This window comes from Marmota marmota, unplaced genomic scaffold (assembly GCF_001458135.2).
Source record: "Marmota marmota marmota unplaced genomic scaffold, marMar, whole genome shotgun sequence".
Taxonomy (NCBI): Eukaryota; Metazoa; Chordata; class Mammalia; order Rodentia; family Sciuridae; genus Marmota; species Marmota marmota.
In genome coordinates this window covers 1,192,382-1,211,709 of record NW_025999891.1, presented here as the reverse complement: position 1 = coordinate 1,211,709, position 19,328 = coordinate 1,192,382, and the positions used below count along the sequence as shown (strand labels likewise).

Sequence of the window (19,328 nt, the reverse complement as noted above, 5' to 3'; positions counted from 1 at the left end):
ATTTTTTTTTTTTTTTTTTTAGTTGTAGATGGACACAATATCTTTATTTATTTATTTTCATGTGGTACTGAGGATCAAACCCAGTACTTCATGCATACTAGGCAAGTGCTCACCACTAAGCCACAACTCCAGCCCTTTTCCTGGTCTTAAAAGTCCAGTTTGCTGCTGTTCCTCAGTTAAAAGAGAAAAATCACATGGGTTTTCCCCCACAAACTCAAGTTTACAGGTTGTTTTTCTTGTTTCTTTAAATGCAGCCAATTATTCTCACATTTGTTGAAGCCTTCAATCAAACTTTATAGCTTGTTAATTTTACAGAATGTCCTTAGAGCAAATAAGATGCAGACAGGAAAGTGAAGTCTTGCTGAGATTATTAAGAAACCTTAAAATAGCCTCCAAATCCACCACCAAGGCTGGTAAGCACAGGCTGCTTGGCTGGCTTCTGAGGTCAATTAGCAATGGGTTAATTACCATCTTTAATGAGCCAAGCCTGCAGGACTGACTATAAGAAATTTAACTCAGACTAATGTGTTTCCACAAACCAAAAACCTCCAGCTATGCACGACTTACCCTTACAAGAGACTAAAGGGTGGGGAAGCACAATTCTGTAGCAGCCAAGGGTGGGTTGGCCTGAGATGGGTCTGCCAATGAGAGTTCAGACACAAGAAATAAAGAATACCACACAGGGAATCCTCTGGAGCTGAGAAGACAGAGGAAATGGTTTATTCACATTCCTAGGGGGAGGGACTTCCTGGCAGGGAGCAGACTCCAGAGGCTGGAGGGAAACTGGCCACAAGGATGCACAATCACTCTAAAGCGGTAGTGTGGGACAGGGAGACAGACACTCATAGCCTACCTGAATCCGAACAAGTTGGTTAAGAAGATGGGAGAGGAAGGAAGAACCTGTGCTGATCCTGAAGAGGACAGAGGGGAAAAAAAAACATGGGTCCTGTATTGGATGCATCTCTTGATTATCCAAGAGCACACTGTCCCAAGGATATGCTCAGATAATCCTTCACTTTTTCCTATCCCTGCTGGCATGGTTTCTATGTGAGGCACCAAGCATAACTACTTCCCCAGTCACTGTGATCTCGATGTCCTGAACCAGCCCTCCCCAGTCCTATGATAGGTCTATGCCAGCTAAGGGATCAATAGGTTACAAGATGAAATGCTGTCAACTCACAGCAGCCCTATCATTATATCCTGGGGGTCTCATCAATTTTCTTCTTAGAGGAGGCAATGTGGCCCATCACCAATCAGATGGCCCAGCACAGATGCCTGCTCTGTGTGGCAAACACCCTCCCCGCAAACCATATCACCACACAATAGTAAGTCTCCTAAAGAGGAGTAGGTGGAAGACAGCAAATGGTTTGGTGGGAAGACTTGGTGGTGGTAAGGCTGCTCCAATAGTGTTTATTGGAGTAAATTCCAAAAGGTACAGGTGTTTTGCTATTGGGAAGGAGACTGTATTTATACTGGAGGCTGGGCTAGGGGAACAGAAGTTTTTTGGAGCATATTTGTAGCAAGGAGAAAAATACGGTAGAAAAAATGGGTCCATCTTGTCAGGAGGCAAGACAGGAGATTAAGAGTCTGCACTTTATAGTTGGACAGACCTCATCTTAACTGTCACTTCTTAGCTGTCTGTTCATAGACAAGCTACTTAACCTCTAAGAACCTCTGTTTGTTCAAGATGTGTATGAGGTTAACTCTTAAGATAAATTTATTTATTTATTTATTTATTTTTAAAATATTTATTTATTTTTTTTTAGTTATCGGCAGACACAACATCTTTGTTGGTATGTGGTGCTGAGGATCGAACCCGGGCCGCACGCATGCCAGACGAGCGCGCTACCGCTTGAGCCACATCCCCTGCCCTAAATTTATTTTTTAATGTATGCTTTTTATGAATTTATTTATTTTTATGTAGTGCTGAGGATCAAACCCAGTGCCTCACCCATGCTAGCCAAGCACTACCACTGAGCTAGAGCTACCCAGCCCCAAGATAAATCTCTTTTGAGAGATAATGCATATCAAATATTTAGCCAGATGTCTGGGCCCAGTAAGTGCTCAAGAAATGAGTGGTTGGTATTTTTATCTCTCTCTCTACTTCATTCTGCTCAGAGGTGGGAAGGGCACTCTGCCTCACACCACCAATAGGTTTGGATGCCAGACACAAAGTGGGAAGCATGGGACTGGCACACAGCCTAGGGCTGGGGAGTGATATGGAATGCTCATCTGGCTGTTCAAACTGCTGAAATAATTTATTCAAGGCTGAGGTGCAAGACTTAGGTTACTGGGTAGGCCATATGAAGGGAAGGCCTAGCTCCTCTCCAGCAGATCCTTTCCCTACCCTAGGATTTAACCATAGGCTCATGTGCACTCTATAGAACCCTGGAGAGATGAAGCATGCCACTAATACATAGTATCAAGAATAAAGCGCTGTAGTAAATAACAACTGCCTTGTCCAATGACCCTTCAGAGTGGGGCATGGTGGTAGCAATGCCTTTGTTAATGCTACCTCCCTTAAGTAAGACCCAGTGGATTCCTTGCTTCAGGTATCCCAAGTATGACAGTAGGCTGAGAACATCACCACTTAGTACACACCTAAATTTCCTGAGCTTGGACATTGTGGAAAGAAAGGTAGGAGTCTAGCTTTCCCTGGGAAGAGTAAAGCTTGCTTGCTTTTCTTGAACTGTTCCCCCATGGAAAGAAACTATTTTCTTAGAGTTCTTCTGAGCTCTGGTATTCCAGCAAGGTGCATTCTCAATAGCAAGGGTGCTGCAGAGAGCAAGCTATAGGCAGCAGTAGCTCGGGCTGCAGTCCAATCCTGCTTCCCCTGCGGAGTGCACTGAGAGCAACCACCCACATTGGCAGGGGCTAGGGCGGATACTGGCACTGCCAACACAAGCCTTTCAGGTCTGGCTGGCTTTAGCTGCTCTGAAACCTGGAACACAGGCGCTGGGGCCCTCACTTACTGAACCAGCAGGGGAGGCTACAAGCTCAGCCCCTGGGGATGAAAGTCCTCTGTCTCAGTCTGTGAATATCCGCACACAAGCCTGTTTCCACACTGCCAGTTCGTTCTGGGCCAGGAACACTGAATCTCACTCCGGCTCTAGTCACTTTGAGCCACATTCTTATTTGTCTTACAGACAGTCAGGCCTAGAAGGCCATCCCTTAGGCTTCTTCATCAAATTTGTTCCTAGTTTTATTTATTCTCTGTGGGGAGAGACTGCCCTTTCTGAGACATCTGTAGCAATCAACATACTTAGTCAAAATTCAATTCAGCAAATATTTTCTAAGTGCCTACTATGTATATGAAGCACTGTCCTGAACCTGGGGATTCAGCAGAGAGCAAAGTCAAAGTCCCTGTTCCTGTAGGGGCAGGTTTACGCTCATCAAAAGATTACACTAGATCAAAAGATGCCCTGTGTCAAGAGAGAAATGCATGCCCATCCTCCATTACCTATAGCACTCATGAAGGCAGAATTCTCATTCCTTTTCCCTTAAGGGAGGAGGAGGAAAATACAGCCACAAGGAGAAGAAAAGCTCCTTGCAGAGACCATGCATGCTGCTCCTTTATACTTTCCAGGCTGATGAATCCTGAGGATGTCAAGATGGAGCCTTGCCTGGGGCAAGTCTTGCTCATAGGAATCCTGTCTTCTGGTCTCTCTCAGTGCTTTCCACACTTTGTGCAGCTCCCCTCCCTCCAAACCCTCAGCCCCAGGACCTCCCCACAGGTCACCACTGCACTGTGATTTCTTCTTAACCTTTGACTCAAGGCCCCAGGTAACCCTGTCTGCTATTCCCCTGCAGGCCATTTGCATCCTCTGGAACCTCAAACTTTACAGATGATTCCCCCAGCCTACAGAAACTTTGCTTTTATGCAATCAATTCATTCCCTCACCTTCCTTTAAGCTTGACAGAAAGTCTTTCTTTTCAAGAAGCTAGTTAGCCTTTGTCTAGCCTACCAGATTGCTATCCACAAATCTTTCCTAAGGACCTACCATGAGACAGGGACTATGTTAAACATCCTGGGAAGAGCTGGGGACATAGCTCAGTTGGTAGAGTGCTTGTCTCACATGCACAAGGCCCTGGGTTCAATCCCCAGCACCACACACAAAAAAAAAGAAAAAACAAAACAAAAACAAAAAACAACAACAAAAAAAACAAACCCATCCTGGTTATATAAGACAGAACAAGACTGACATAGTCCTTAATTTCACAGGACTTTCAATCCAATGATGGAGTCCACAGAAACCTGACAACTGCAGATTGTTTCTTTAGTACCCAGGGGTGAGGCCTACATTTTGTTCATCTCCTTTGACTCCATTAACAGCCCTCAACATCTATATTATTCATAGCTATGATATGATGATATGAGCTTCCTTGACCTGGGTAGAAGGGGGTCTTAATCATTCCAACCCTCAAAAGAACAGATTCGGCTTCTTCTTCTTTTTTTTTTAAAGCATGCTAGGGTACTAGGGCTTTGCATTTGCTAGGCAAGTGCTCTACCACTGAACCACAGCCTCAGCCTCAGCCTAACAAGAGATCATCTACCAGTGATCCAATACTTTCTTGAATAATTCAGGTGGAGAAGATTCAACACCCTGGGGAATACTAAGCAGTTATTTTTATCTACACAGAAAGATTTTTTTTTCTTTGAAGATTGAACCAAAGAGTATTCTGCCTTTGAGCCATATTCTAAGCCCTTATCTATTTATTTATTATTAATTTATTTATTTACAGTTGTAGATGGACACAATACCTTTAATTATTTATTTTTATGTGGTGCTGAGGATTGAACCCAGCACCTCGCACGTGCTAGGCAGGTGGCTCTACTGCTGAGCCACAATCCCAGCCCCCAAGTTCTTATTTTTTTAAATTTTATTTTGAAACAGGGTCTTGCTCAGTTGCCCAGGCTGACCTTGAACTTGCAATCCTCTTGCCTCAGTCTCCTGAGTTGTTGGGATCACAGGCATGTGTCACCATGTGCTCTGTTACTGTCTTGATTCTACAATGGGCTTCATTTTCTAGTTGGAGCCCATTCTACTTTTGGATTCTTCTAAGTGGTAGAAATGCCTCTCTCTCTCTCTCTCTCTCTTTTTTTAATATTTTGTTGCTGTTGTTGTTAGACGTTTATTTAATTTATTTATTTATATGTGGTGCTGAGAATCGAACCCAGTGCCTCACATATGTCAGGCCAGCGCTCTACCACTGAGCCACAACCCAAGCCCCAGAAATGTCTATCTTTTTCAAGTCCCAAAATATGCCTCCTAATGCTTCTAATTCTGTTCTCAGGGGCCCCATATAAACTTTAATGCTGCTTCTACCTGATTTGACTCAAATTACTTGATATTTGCCATCACACCCTCTCTAGGCTAAAGAGTCCCATTTCTCACTACTCCTCACTTCAGTTGTCTCAAGTTTCTGCTTATTCTTCCACTAAGACTAAAAAGTCTCCTAAAGTGAGTATGTGCCCACATGTGACCTGGCAGCAGAGAATAGAGTGGAATACTACCTCCCTTGTTCTAAATACCTTAATTCTATGGATAGACTAAATGGCATTACTTTTGCTGTTCACCATCTTGCTCCTGACAACTTGTAAGCTTCTATCAATAAACCCTCAAATTATTTTTACATATGTGACTAAATTGTCTTCCCCCAAATGAGCACAAGTCCTCCCCTAACTATTCCCCAAGGTCTCTCTGTCCTTTTAACTGTGTTGCATGCTCATTACTAGGTGTGGTTGATTTTCTGGACAAGGGCATTATTTTACTTGGTTCTTCTTTGACTTTGTCTTGTCATATACCATTGCAGCCTATCAAGAACTCTTTTTTTTTTGGGCTGGGGATGTGGCTCAAGCGGTAGCGCGCTCGCCTGGCATGCGTACGTCCCGGGTTCAATCCTCAGCACCACATACAAAAAACAAAGATGGTGTGTCCGCCGAAAACTAAAAAATAAATATTAAAAATTTCTCTCTCTCTCTAAAAAAAAACAACTTTTTTTTTTTTTTATATTGAGAAATGAACTCAGGGGTGCATAACAACTAAATCAATAACCAAGCTATATCCCCAGCCCTTTTTAAAAATTTTAAATTTTGAGACAGGGTCTTAGGGCCTTGGTAGGTTGCTGAGTGTGGTCCCAAACTTGCAATCCTCCTGCTCAACCTCCAGAGTCACTGGGATTACAGCCTCAGCATAAATTACTGTACCTAGCTATCAAGAACTCTTTGTATCCTAAATTTGTCATTTGAGAGGGTACTCTCCTCATATCACCCTAACTTTATCTTCTTTATGCTTCTCAATATCTCTTCCCCACTAATATGCCACTTTTCCCCTTAAGTAAGATTCTTGAAAGCAGATACTGTGTTTGTAGTGTATTCAAGTAAAACTTACCTGCAGTATCTAACATACACTACGGGTACTTGCACAACATGGATGGGCTGATCATGGCAAGCAGATGGCAGCCTTAGGACAATTCCAGAGGACATCACGGAGAGATTACACTCACACTGTATACTATGTGAACTATGCTCCCTGAAATTATGCAAAACAGCCCCCTGGGCAGATTCAGAGATGTTATTTCTGCTAGGTACTGCTTCTCAAGGAGATTCAGACTCACTAAGGGATAGGTGTTCTCTTTAGAGGGCTGCCTATAGAATTTTCAAATTTGAAATAAGACATCAAAAGAAGCCAAGCTCCAGCACATTGGGGCTTATCCTAACAGGAAGCTATTGCCCCAGGTCAAGATACAATGTACCTCCACACGAGGTGCACCTTAATGCTAGTCAAAAACAAGGGCCTTTTTTTTTTTTTTTTGGTTATGGGGGATTGAACCCAGGGTCTTGAGCATGCTATCACTAAGCTATATCCCTCAAGAACTCCTAACTTGTATGACCCTTGGGCAAATTACTGAATCTTGCCTACAAAAAGCTGATGATTCTGAAGATCTCTTTCCATTTCTTCTTTTAAAAATAACCCAATTAATAAATGGGTAAAGGAACTAAATAGACACTTCTGAAAAGAATAAATACAAATGGTCAACAATATATATAAAAAATGTTCAACATCTCTAGCAATTAAGAGAAATGGAAATTAAAATTACACTGAGATTTCATCTCACTCCAGTCAGAATGGCAATTACCAAGAACAAATAACAACAAATGTTGGTGAGGATGTGGGGGAAAGGGGACACTCATGTATTGCTGGTGGGACTGCAAATTGGTGCAACCATACGGAGACTGGTATGGAGATTCCTCAAAAAACTAGGAATGGAACCACCATTTGACCCAGTTATCCACTTCTTGGTATATATAAATTTTAAAGGATTTAAAATTAGCCAATCCTAAAAAACCCAAAGGCCGAATGTTTTCTGATATGTGGAAGCTAAACCCCAGCAAAGCAGGCAGAGAGAATAGAAGTTCAGTGGAGTAGACAAAGGGGGATTAAGGGAAGGGACAAGTGGATGAGAAAAGGAAAGACAGTGAAATGAATCTGACATAACTTTCCTATGTACATATATGAATATACCACAGTGAATCTCACCAAAAAATTAATTTTAAAAAATAACTATGGGTAGGGTAGGGCTGGGGTTGTGGCTCATTGGTAGAGTGCTTGCCTAATATGTGCGAGGCCCTGGGTTCGCTCCTCAGCACCACATAAAAATAAATAAAGGTATTATGTCCAACTACAAACAAACAAACAAACAAACAAACAAACAACTATGGGTAAATGGCAGAAAGATTAATAGAGGGAAGGGAGTGGAGGGTGGGGAAAGGGAAGCAGAAGGAAAGGTACTACTGAATTAGACTGAATTAGAACAAGACATATTCCATGTTTTTATAATTACGTCAAAATGATTCTACTGTCCTATATAACTAAAAGTAACCAATAAAAAAGTATTGTAAATTAATAGTAATTTATAATTATATATATTTATAGGTTTTGATTTACAAATGCAACGTAAAAATTCAGTCAAGCTAATTAACATCCATCATCTCAAAATTCTTATTTTTTGTGATCAGAACATCTGAAATGCACTGTCTTCTTTTGGCAGGGGGTGGGGCTCTGGGAATTGAACCCAGGAGTGGTTTACTACCAAGCTACACGCCCAGATATTTTTATATTTTTTTTTGAGACAGGGTCTCATTAAGTTGACCAGGCTGGCCTTGAACTTGTGATCCTCCTGACTTAGACTCACAAGTTGCTGGAATTATAGGTATGTTTCACCGATACTGGCAAAATGTATGCTTTGTAATTTTGAAATGTACACTATACTTATTAACTGTATTCACCATGCAGTGCGATAGGTCATAAACATAACCCTGTAAATGTCTTCTTCCTCATGCCTGAGACTTTGTATTCTTTGATAGTTGCCTCATTCCCCTTAGTCTCCACCCACTGACAACTATCATTCTACTCTCTGCTTCTATTAGTTCAATTGTTTTAGGTTCCACATATAAGTGAGAACATGTGGTATTTGTCTTTCTATGTCTGGCTTATTTCACTTAAAACATTCTCCAATTCCAACAATGTGATAGCAAATAACAGAATTTTCTTCTTTTCAAAGACCCAATAATATTCCATTATATATGTATACCACATTTTTGTATCCTTTCATCTGTTTGTTTATTTCAGTGGGCTAATGTGAATAATGCTGCAATGAACATGGTAATGAAGATATCTCTTCAACAAACCAATTTTAAATCTTTTGATTAAATACAAAAAAGTGGGACCGCTCAACTTCTCTTTTCACTGTTAAAGGTTTCTATGATTCTAGGCGGTCACCTTGGAGAGGAAGGGAAGAAGTTCTGCTACTGAGCTTCATGCTGGGGCTCAGCTGTCACAAGGGACAGTGTTGGACTTGTCCCTGAAGATTCAACCTCTGAAATAACAGTGAGAGGTTAGAGAGAATTCTGATGATTGGAAAAAGATGGGTGGTACAGGTTCTTCTCATAGGATAAGCTACTCAGGAAGATTTGGAGGGTTTGATGGAATTGTTAGCAAAGAGCTCTCCTCTGGCCACAGAGCAGAGGAAGAAACAGCGGACCAGAGTATAAAGCTCCAGAGCGGAAAATTTCTGTTGGTGTCCAAACTAAGTTTTTGGCTTTCTGTGAGGCTTGGAAAGACTTATACTGATGTTTTAATCACCTGTTTAGTGTTCTGGAGACTCCTGTCAGCGGCCTCACTGAGCCTGCTCCAGCAGGCAGAGGGGAGCTGCTGGCTTATGCACCATGCTCTTGTGTGAGCTGTTTCTTTCCCATGGCTGTCTCCAACACTTCACAGCTCCCTCTGGGCCACTTAGACGGTACAAGCCAAACCTGTGAGCCCCAAAGGAGACTAAAGACACTCATTTTGGTTAACTTCTCACCAGATCTGAAGTCAGAAGGGATCCTTAAAAGAGCCAAAATGCAGAGAGATAAGGCACAGTCTCTGGAGACCAGTCTGCCAGGAACCGCTGGGGCAGTACAGAAGCTTGCCTTCTAGGACAATCACCACACAGACATACTGAAGCTCTTGGATATTTATCATGAAAGAAATCCTCACAAGTGAAAAGAATACTGAACGAACTCAGGGCAGGACAGTGTTAGAAACAAAAACTCATTAGCATGCAAGAAGCTAACTGAGGAGTTCAGGGCAGTGGCATGTAGAGCATGTCAGCACTTTACTTCCTCTGCAATTTTCATTGGTCACAGCTTCTTGGTGGCTGTGGTGTATATGAATGATAGTTGCTAGGCATTAAGATATTTAATCTGATTATCACAGTAATCCTGTGAGATAGAAAAAGAAAGAGGAAACTGAATTGCAGAGAAAATGAATATTTTTTCAGTGTTGAAGCTGGGATTTGAACCCAAGTCTTTGTTCAGTCTTTATACTAGATGGCTCTCAAGAAGGTTATGGTACTTTTGCAGACAGAAAGGGACCTACTTCAAGCCCTTCTTACTTAAAGGATACTGCACCTGTCTTGGCTCAGCAGAGGCCCAAAGATATCCAGGACAAAATAAACAACTGTGATCAACTTGCATTTACATGAACAGAAACTGGGTGCTTGGCTAAGCTACAGGCAAGAGCAAAAATATTGAAATTAAATATTTACCAGGGTACCTGCCCTAAAAGAAGTTCTCTCATTCAGATTTATTTCATTTTCCTGGATGCATTATGGATAAGACCTCTACTGATCAGACAATGAGTTGAATGAATATATAAAACTAGTCACTGCTGGATGCTCAGGTAAGACCTATATATGAATGTCCCTTGAAAGTTCTCTGTGCTATACAGTCTTGAACTTATACTGGATGCACTGTAAAGAATAAAGTCCAGAGGGGGCTGGGGTTGTGGCTCAGTGATAAAGCACTCGTCTAGCGCATACAAGGCCCTGGGTTCGATCCTCAGCATCACATAAAAATAAATAAAGTCCAGGGGCTGTGGCTGTGGCTCAGTGCTTGCCTGGCATGTATGAGGCACTAGGTTGGATTCGCAGCACCACATATAAAGGTCTATCAACAACTTTAAAAAAAAAAAAAAAGAATAAAGTCCATCAGAGGGCATAGGTACTGGAAAATAAATCAAAGCTTCCTCCTTCTATCTGGTGCCCAAAAGCTCTACAAATCTACCAACCCCAGAACTTACTATTCAAGCAACATCAGTCAACCCTTGATCTTAGAACAAGGTATGATGGAGGAGAAGAGAAAACAATAGTTTGCATATCCCCTCCCCCCTTCTCAGTGGAAAAGTGGAAAGACCAGGCTTAGAAAAGAGATGCTGATTTCTGACTGAGTTCTCAGGGAACACTTCTCTGCCATAGAATTTTCCTTCACTTCCCATTCCTTTCTCTTTCCAGGGCAAGCTTCTTCATTCAACTGTCTGTTCTCTGGGCTGAAAGTTAACTTTCCTTTGTCTGGCCAGACCACTCTGAACATGCCACTGTACCCTGCTCTGCTATGCCAGAGTTCAAGCAGAGAACCTGCCAATATGCCCTTTATCAGAGGAAGGGAGGCAGTCTCTCAAGGGAACTCTGCTTACTGAGGTAGAGACTCCTATAGCAGCAAATGGCACATACTGCCCTCCCTTGGAGACCTCAGAGAAATCTTTTTACAAAGGCTGCAGTTACAGAAGAGCAAAAAGTAAGGGATTGAGAGGCAGGTCCTGACCAGAGAGGTCTCAAGTCTCAGAAGAGTTCCTGTAAGGACAAGGAAAAGGCTGCCTGTCATGAGGGCTTAATTAACCGGCCCACCTGAGAAGGAGGGTGCTGGGAAAATGAAAGGGGCAAATCTTATAGACAACTGCATACATAGGAGGGTGTAGAAGGAAAGTGCTCCAAAGCTGATGACAAGGCAGGCAGGAAACCTCCTTGTCTGTGCTGACAGGAAAGGAAGAGTGAAATTCTGGGTCTTGTCTCTGCAGGATTTTCAATAGGCATCTGAAGTTCCCGCTCTTCCCAAGGGCGTGCTGACAGCTGGGAATACTGCCCTTCAGGTCAGGCAGGGCAGAGATCTAGACCTCTCAGGAGGTCACCAAGAGGTTCACCAAGGACTTAAGCCATGAGCCCATACACAAATGGGACTGCCATTTCCTGTTGGGTTTCCATGCTATAAAAAAGTGGGGGAGAATTGCCAACTACAAAGTGCTCTCGCTGTCTTCTGTGGAAAATGGAGTATGCAATGTATCCAGCTCCAGATTCTGACTTGTAAATCTAAATGAGAACTAGTTGCTAGATGTTGGAGGCTTACAGTATTAAACAGACATCCCTCCACCCTCACCTGCTAGCATATCTGCTTGCTGTTCATGGATTTCCAGGGAGCTGATGACAAAATTGTCTTGAGCTATCGGAGCAAGGGCAGTCTTGGGCTTTGGCAGCTCCTCTGAACACCAGTTCACTGTCCTGAGTTCTTAAACAGCTCTGATGGAACAAGCCATCTGTGAGGGTTATTTAACTTGGAGCTGGAAGACAGTGAGGATGTGGAAAAAATAAACTGTGCAGCCAAAGGATAGGGCCAGAGCAAGAAGGCAGGTGGCATGTTCATGGAACTGTGTGCCAGGGCTGAGAGTTGGGTGGGATGGCAGAAAGGAATGGTGCCGAAAGGAGGCCAGCATGGGAAGGACTGAAATGCCCAGGACAGTATGGTTTTATTTCAAAAGTGGTGTTTTGTTGTTTTCCTTCAAGGGCTCACTTGTGGGTTTCTGTTTCTAGGAGAATCCTGGGATATCTGACTGTAGCACACTTGCCCTGCCTTCTGCAAAGCTACCTGAAGCCTGCCTAACTTCTTGCTGGACCTAAATCTTAGCCTACAAGGTAAATCTAATAGGTTTTTGACATCTAAAACCACAAGATTAGAGCAACAGCTGAAAGGATAGAAATGAGAATGGTGGAGGATTTGAGGGAATGTGCAGGAATTACAGAAAACAAGAGAAACTGCAGAATGATCTGGGAAGATGAACAGGAATGTGATGTGTGACTGGATTATAACTCTTTGGAGTCCTCTTAACAGTCCTCCCCTCACTAGGAAAACATACATTGAAAGAGACTTTTTTAAAATTATTTTTTAAATTTTTTTTGCACCAGGGATCAAACCCATGGGCACTTGTCCACTAAGCCACATCCCTAGCACTTTCTTTTTTAAAGTTGTAGATGGACACAATACCTTTACTTTATTTTAATTTAGTGCTGGGATCAAACCCAGTGCCTCATACATGCTCGGCAAGTGCTCTACCACTGAGCCACAACCCAGCCCCCCAGCTCTTTTTATTAAGACAGGGTCTCACTAAGTTGCTTAGGGCTTCAAAAAGTTGCTAAGTCTGGCTCTAAACTTTTGATTCTCCTGTCTCAGCCTCTGGGATGATAGGCATGTGCCACTGTGGCCAGTGAGAGAGACTTATTTTAAAAGTCTAGAAATATTTATTTATTTTTATTATTGCTATTATTATTATTACTTTGCAGTAATGGGGATTAAATCCAGGGGTGCTGTACCTGTGAGTTACATTCCCAGCCCTTATTTTTTTTTGAGACAGAGTCCAGCTAAACTGTGGAGGCTGTCCTTGAACTTAAGATCCTCCTGCCTCAGCCTCCCAAATTACTGGGATTGCAGGTATGTACTACCACACCTAGCTATGCTTATTTCATTTAATCTTTACTGAAATCTGATCATCCTCATTTTATTAAAGGACTAAAGGAATTATCTGGTGTTTTCTTCTGATTAGCACAGAGCGTAATGAAAACTATGACTTACATCTAGAATAGAAAGATGTATTTTTCTGCAGGTCATTCTGGTAAAATGGCATTAGAGTTGATATCTCATGTGATCCATTCTTGATCACCAAGTTTATGTTGTATATCCTAAAGGTTTTTAAAAAGAGGCAAATAAGCTGCTGTGTGTGTGTGTGTATATATATATAAAAAATTTTTTTTCTTCTTCTTTTTTTTTTTTTTTTTTTTGTGCAGTGCTGGTGATTGAACCAGGGCGTGAACATGCTAGACATGTGTTCTACCACTGAGCTACACTCCAAGCCCTATTTCTGGTTATTTATTAAATCTTTCCAAGTAAGTAAACTAAGAACAGGCTTAAAAGACACCAACTATGAATGGGGCTTACTCTACGTTTGAAGCACAAACCTAGAAGGATATGCGAACAGTTATAAACTACTTTGAAGTATAGTTTCAGTGCTATATACTGATAAGACAGAAGAAAGAGGATAAAACTGTACCAGCCTGTACTAAGGAAACCTACATGCAGCCTCAACTTTTGTGTGTATGTGTCATTGGGGATCAAATCCAAGGCCTGAAGCATAATAGGCAGGCCGTTCTATCACTGACCTATACTCCTAGGCCCAGTATTAGTACATTTAAAAAAAATATTTTTATTTAGTTGTAGATGGACACTATACCTTTATTTATTTATCTTTATGTGGTGCACAGGATCGAACCCAGTGCCTCACCCGTGCTAGGCGAGTGCTCTACCACTGAGCCACAACCCCAGACCAGTATTATTATTATTATTATTATTTTTTGCAGTACTTGGGATCTAACCCAGCTCATACACATGCTAAGCAAATGCTCTGAGCTACATTCCCCCATCCTTTATTTATTTTTATGTTTAGACAGGCTCTTACTAAGTTGCTCAGTGTGGCTTTAAATTTTTTTTTTTAATTGGTTCTTTTTAGTTATACACAAGAGCAGAATCCATTTTGACAAAATTATACAAGCATCTTATTGAATTTTCTTTTTGGTATCATAGATTGAACCCAGGGATGCTTAGCCACTGAGCTACATCTCAAACCCTTCTTTTTTATTTTGAGGCAGCATCTCATTAAGTTGCTTAGGGCCTCACACTAAGTTGCTGAGGTTGGCCTTGAACTTGTGATCCTCTTGTCTCAGCCTCCTGAGTTGCTGGGATTACAGGTGAGCTCTACCATACCTGGCTAAACTTTTTAAAAATGCCAACACATAACTAAAAGTTGTCACTGAATTCTTTTGTTTAGGATAAAGTCACTTTTGCTGACAAATCAGTAAAGAAGCTCAAAGAGAACATCTCATCTGAGAGGCATTCACGACATGGTGGAAACCTAGCTTCAAGTGTTGGGCCAAACTAAGGCTGCATAGTACAGTGTGGTTTAAAAACACAGCACATGAAGCTGGGTATGGTGGTGCATGCCTGTAATCACAGCAGCTCAGGAGGCTGAGGCAGGAGGATTGTGAGTTCAAAGCTAGCCTCAGCAATGATGAGGCACCAAGCAACTTAGTAAGACCCTGCCTCTAAATAAACTACAAAATAGGATGGGGATGTGGCCCTGTGCTTGAGTGCCCCTGATTCAATACCTGATACCCAAAATAAACAACAACAAGATGGCACATGATACAAACAAATGGCACACAAAAGGTTGAATTTTAAAAACAAAATCATCTCACTCACCTCTCGTTTCTAGACCCTCTGTTCCCCATCCTGAGAGTATACTTTAATTTATGCATATATTTTCACATGTGATTATCTATGAGCTTCTTAGTTTTTATAGATAAAGCACATTTTATAGCAAATGCTAAGGATTATAAATAATTAACTTTTGGAACTGACCCAGAAAACCTAACATGTTTATTGTAATACATTTCTCTGTGTTGGCAGGACTGACAGGAAGAACTGGTAAAGGCAGAAAGAAAAGCAAAGAGGAGAACACTCCTGAAGATGACCCAAGTCCATCAGTCATGCTCAAGTTCAGCAGGCCTGGGAGTAGTCAGCAACCACATATTCCTTAGTCAGGTAGGGTCTCAAAGAACAAAAGGCTGGACACAAGGGGCTGCATTTGTGACACAAAAGCACGTGAAAAGAATATATATGTATGTGCACCTAGTCTGCATGCTGCCCAGGAAATACATTTCTTTTCTCCCAAGACCATACTTCCCAAACATTTTAAAGTGTCCCACTGAACGTATTCAATAAATATTAAGCATCTGCTATGGTATGGCAGGCCCTATTAAAGGCACAAAAAATACAGCAAAAGATAAAACAATGTTCCTGCTCTCATGGAGCCTAATATTCCTTTGAGATAGATAATCAGATAGTGGTGGGAAGCACTGTGAGAAAAATAAGGCAGGATAAGAAGGACAGAGTATCTATCTGGGCGAGGAAGAAATATTGTTGTTTTCTATAAGATAGACAGGGACAGGATTTTAGATGACAATTAATCAGGAGTGAGCCACAAAGCAGAGAGGGCTTCCTGGGTTGGTAACTGGAGTGCCAGGGAGTCTACACACTATTACACAGTATAAAGGAAGGAGAACTGGCTTTTCTAGCTCAGTTCAGTGAGAGAAAAGGCCTTTGAGAGATTATGCAGCTTGCACATCCTCCATGCAGTTTCTGGAAAGCTTCCATCACACATAAGAGTTTTAAGTTGAATTTTAAGTTTGACCACAAATATTTAAACTTCCCTGGACCACAAATACAGTATCTTCTCTGTGGTTTAGCTGGCACCAAGTACATGTTATGAATCTCTATATGTCTGCCTGTTATTTAAATTTCTTACAGAAGTGCCAAGGTCTTTAGTTGTGATTTACCTTCTTCCACTCCATACTGGTGGGTATGAACCTTGATCAGGCCTAATTCTTAAGGAAAGGAGAAATGTTTACATTGAAGCTTAGATTTTTTAAATATATTTTTTAAAAATCTATTTTTTAGTTGTAGTTGGACACAATACCTTTATTTCATTTATTTATATGTGGTACTGAGGATCGAACTCAGGGCCTCATACATGCTAGGCAAATGCTCTACTGCTGAGCCACAACCCCAGCTCCTGAAGCTTAGATTTTTAACTATGAAGTTAAATTTCCTCTTATTACTTTTCTCTTCAAAAAATGTCAATGGCGGGTCTATTTTAAGTTCTTATATTTGAACTACAATATAAAAATTGAAAAATTTCTGTGCTGTTTTCACTGAAGTTGAGAATAAAACTTACAGCTAAATAAATCTTTAGCTATACTACAAAGCAAAACATGAAGGAATAATGAGCTCCAAACATCTAAATGTGTACTCTTTCTTACTTACCAATTCCTGAGAATTATGACCTGCACTAGAATTACAAAGAATATAGAAAACAGCCCCTGCTCCCCAGCTGAGCCATAGACAAGTTGGCCTGGGAAAGGGCTTTGGCTCCCCAAGCACACAAAATTCTCAAAGAGTTCCTTGGGTTATCCCTAATCACAGGGTCAGTTTCTCTTACACAACTGCCAAGAGAGCCATGTGGCATTTTTATCAAATGAAGGCACATAGGCAGATCATCTGAAACTCAGGAGTGTCAAAACAATCACTCCTACTTCATTCTAGATATTTGTCACTGTCTTCCTCCTTCTCTTAATGGGCCTCTTATATCCAGATTGTCTCTGTGTGTGTGTGTGCTGCGGGGAGCCAAGCTGGGGGGAGCCAAGCTATGAAATTGAGTTTTATAGGAGAATAGCAGAGCTATTTGTTATGAAGTAACAAACCCATGCAAACACATTCTAAGTACAATGCCCACCTTAATAAAATGAACAATAACTTTGAAAGTATCCAACCTGAAAGGCTAGAAATACATTTTTAAAAAACTAGCATCAACCTCTAATTAGAAGGACTTCAAATGCATGTTTCTAACTCATCTACCCTTCCAGTTCTCTAGTGAAATGACTGAAGAAAAAAGCAACTACATACCAGAAATTTTGAGGAATTTTATGCAAGATAAACTGCAGAGGAGACTGGAATGAGGAAAAAGGACAACTGATGTTCCACACTTTGTGGGCTCAATAAGAACACAAAGGAGAGCTTAGCAGCAGTACCCCACTAATAATACCCTTACCTTGGAAGGACTAGGACAAGAGCCAAGGTGTGCGGGGATACAGTTAGAAGGGTACACCTAGGTTCTACCAAGGCTGATGGGCTGGGTTTATAATTAATGTGGGTGATTAGATGAGGCAGAAGGAGGACAATGCTGAGTCTGAATGCTATTGCTTTCCTTTTCTTTTTCTGGTGCTGGGGATCGATCCCAGGATCTCACACATGGTAGGCATTCTACCACTGAGCTACGACCCCTGCCCTGGCTGGCTTCTAACAGAGGCAAAAAACCTAGAATAGGAACACTAAGTTGAGAAGTTTGGTCTACTGCAATAAACACTGGATTTAGCTATAGTGACATCTAGCCCTAGCTGCTTCTCTACTCTCCTTTAGAAGAGTTTAACTCCAACAGTATAAATCAAACATTCCTCTTTTCCCTTTATCTGTACCTGAAAATCTTAAGAACCATCTAAACTCAAAACAAATATAGCTAAGGATGGAAAAATAATTCACCAAATAAATAAAAAGGCATTACAGAAGGGTACCAATCTGAGGAATTAGTACGAAAAGTCATTGAAAAAATAAGCGCAAATTTAGAAACCTTAGTTAATAAGATTTCATAGTAGTGGCACAAAGATAGATAAATAAACCACTAGAGCAGAACAGAGTCTAGAAAGAGATCCAAATATATATAACCACCTGACGGACAACAAGACAACATGTGGTTCAGTGGGGAAAACTGATCTTTCAATAAATGATTCTGGGTTAATCAATCAATCAATCAAATTAACTGAGTTTAAACTTAACACTACTGAATATTACTAAACCTCAATAAAAGTAAGAATCAAATAACTGCATTTCAATCTAGATTAGGCAGTCATATAGAGAAAAACAACCAGGAAAAACCATAGGAAATGCAGTAAGCAGCAGTTAAATAGAATAGAAAACTGAAAACAACAACTCCCCCCATAAAAAAAAAAAAAAAAAAAGACCAGAAAACTGAATTAGTAAAATAAATGACTTGATGGAGCCTCTACTATAATACAGAGGAGAAAATACAGATGAAAATATTGGGGGGGAAAATTAAAAATGTGGACACATAACCCAAATATTTACAAGTTATTCCAGAATGATGAGGACTGATAGGAAAAGAAAATATATTTTTTTTAAATGAGAAAGAATGGAGGAAAAAAGGAAAGATTTAATGTCTGAACAGTCATGCTACAAAACTTAAAGAGACCAACACCTTCATTAGGAATGGCAAAATCATGTTTTTTTTGTTCTGTTTCTTGTTTTGAAGGCATCTGTGTCTTCAATGAGAGTGCCATAATCACTTAGTAATTTCTGGCACAGAATAAAAAGCACACCTATACCTATTCAGACATCTGTCATTCATGATCCAGAAATATTTTGGCGCAGTCTTTATTTCCAAAAATAATAAAAACAAAAAAACCCTGCAAGCATTTTTATTTTTTTAAATTTTTGGTTTTGGGTACCAGGGATTGAATTCAGGGGCACTCGACCACTGAGCCACATCCCCAGCCCTATTTTGTATTTTATTAGCCACAGGGTCTCACTGAGTTGCTTAGTGCCTCGCTAAAATTACTGAGGCTGGTTTTTTGAACTCGCGATCCTCCTGCCTCCACCTCACAAGCCGCTGGGATTACAGGCATGTGCTACCGTGCCTGGCCCCTGCAAGCATTTTAAAAAAATAAACATCATGTTCAAATACGTTTGGTCTCAGACATATTTGCCCCAATAGAAGCAAATATGCTCCAACTAGAAGCCATTAATTTAGTAGGGCAAAAGCAGGCACTCTCAGATTAGCAAAGATAATACACATTTAAAAAGTTTCAACAAACAGCATAACAAAAGGAAGATAGGGAAACTGTTAAACATCGAAAGAGTCATAAGAGTCATATCAATGAAATACAAAGTATGGAGCTTGTTTAGATCTTCCTTTTTGTAAACCAACTGTGAAACAGCATTTTGGAGATAATCTGGGAAATGTGAAGTGGACCCTGTCATATTAACAAATTATTAA

The 19,328-nt window shown here is 40.9% G+C and overlaps 1 protein-coding gene and 1 long non-coding RNA gene across 9 annotated transcripts in view; one reads left to right on the top strand and one right to left on the bottom strand.

The window, feature by feature from the left end:
* Smg6 (SMG6 nonsense mediated mRNA decay factor) overlaps window positions 1-19,328 on the bottom strand; it is a 226,473-nt gene that overhangs the window by 26,766 nt on the left and 180,379 nt on the right. The gene's annotated exons all lie outside the window — the stretch shown is intronic.
* LOC107155196 lies at window positions 7,992-18,380 on the top strand. Of its 5 annotated transcripts, XR_007343807.1 has the most exons (6): window positions 7,992-8,214; window positions 10,129-10,226; window positions 12,187-12,288; window positions 13,005-13,081; window positions 13,435-13,533; window positions 15,110-16,398. It is a non-coding gene; the product is annotated as an uncharacterized LOC107155196 (long non-coding RNA). The 5 variants fall into 5 exon arrangements; XR_007343808.1 differs by lacking the exon at window positions 10,129-10,226 and having other exon boundaries at window positions 7,995-8,214; XR_007343806.1 differs by having other exon boundaries at window positions 7,997-10,226.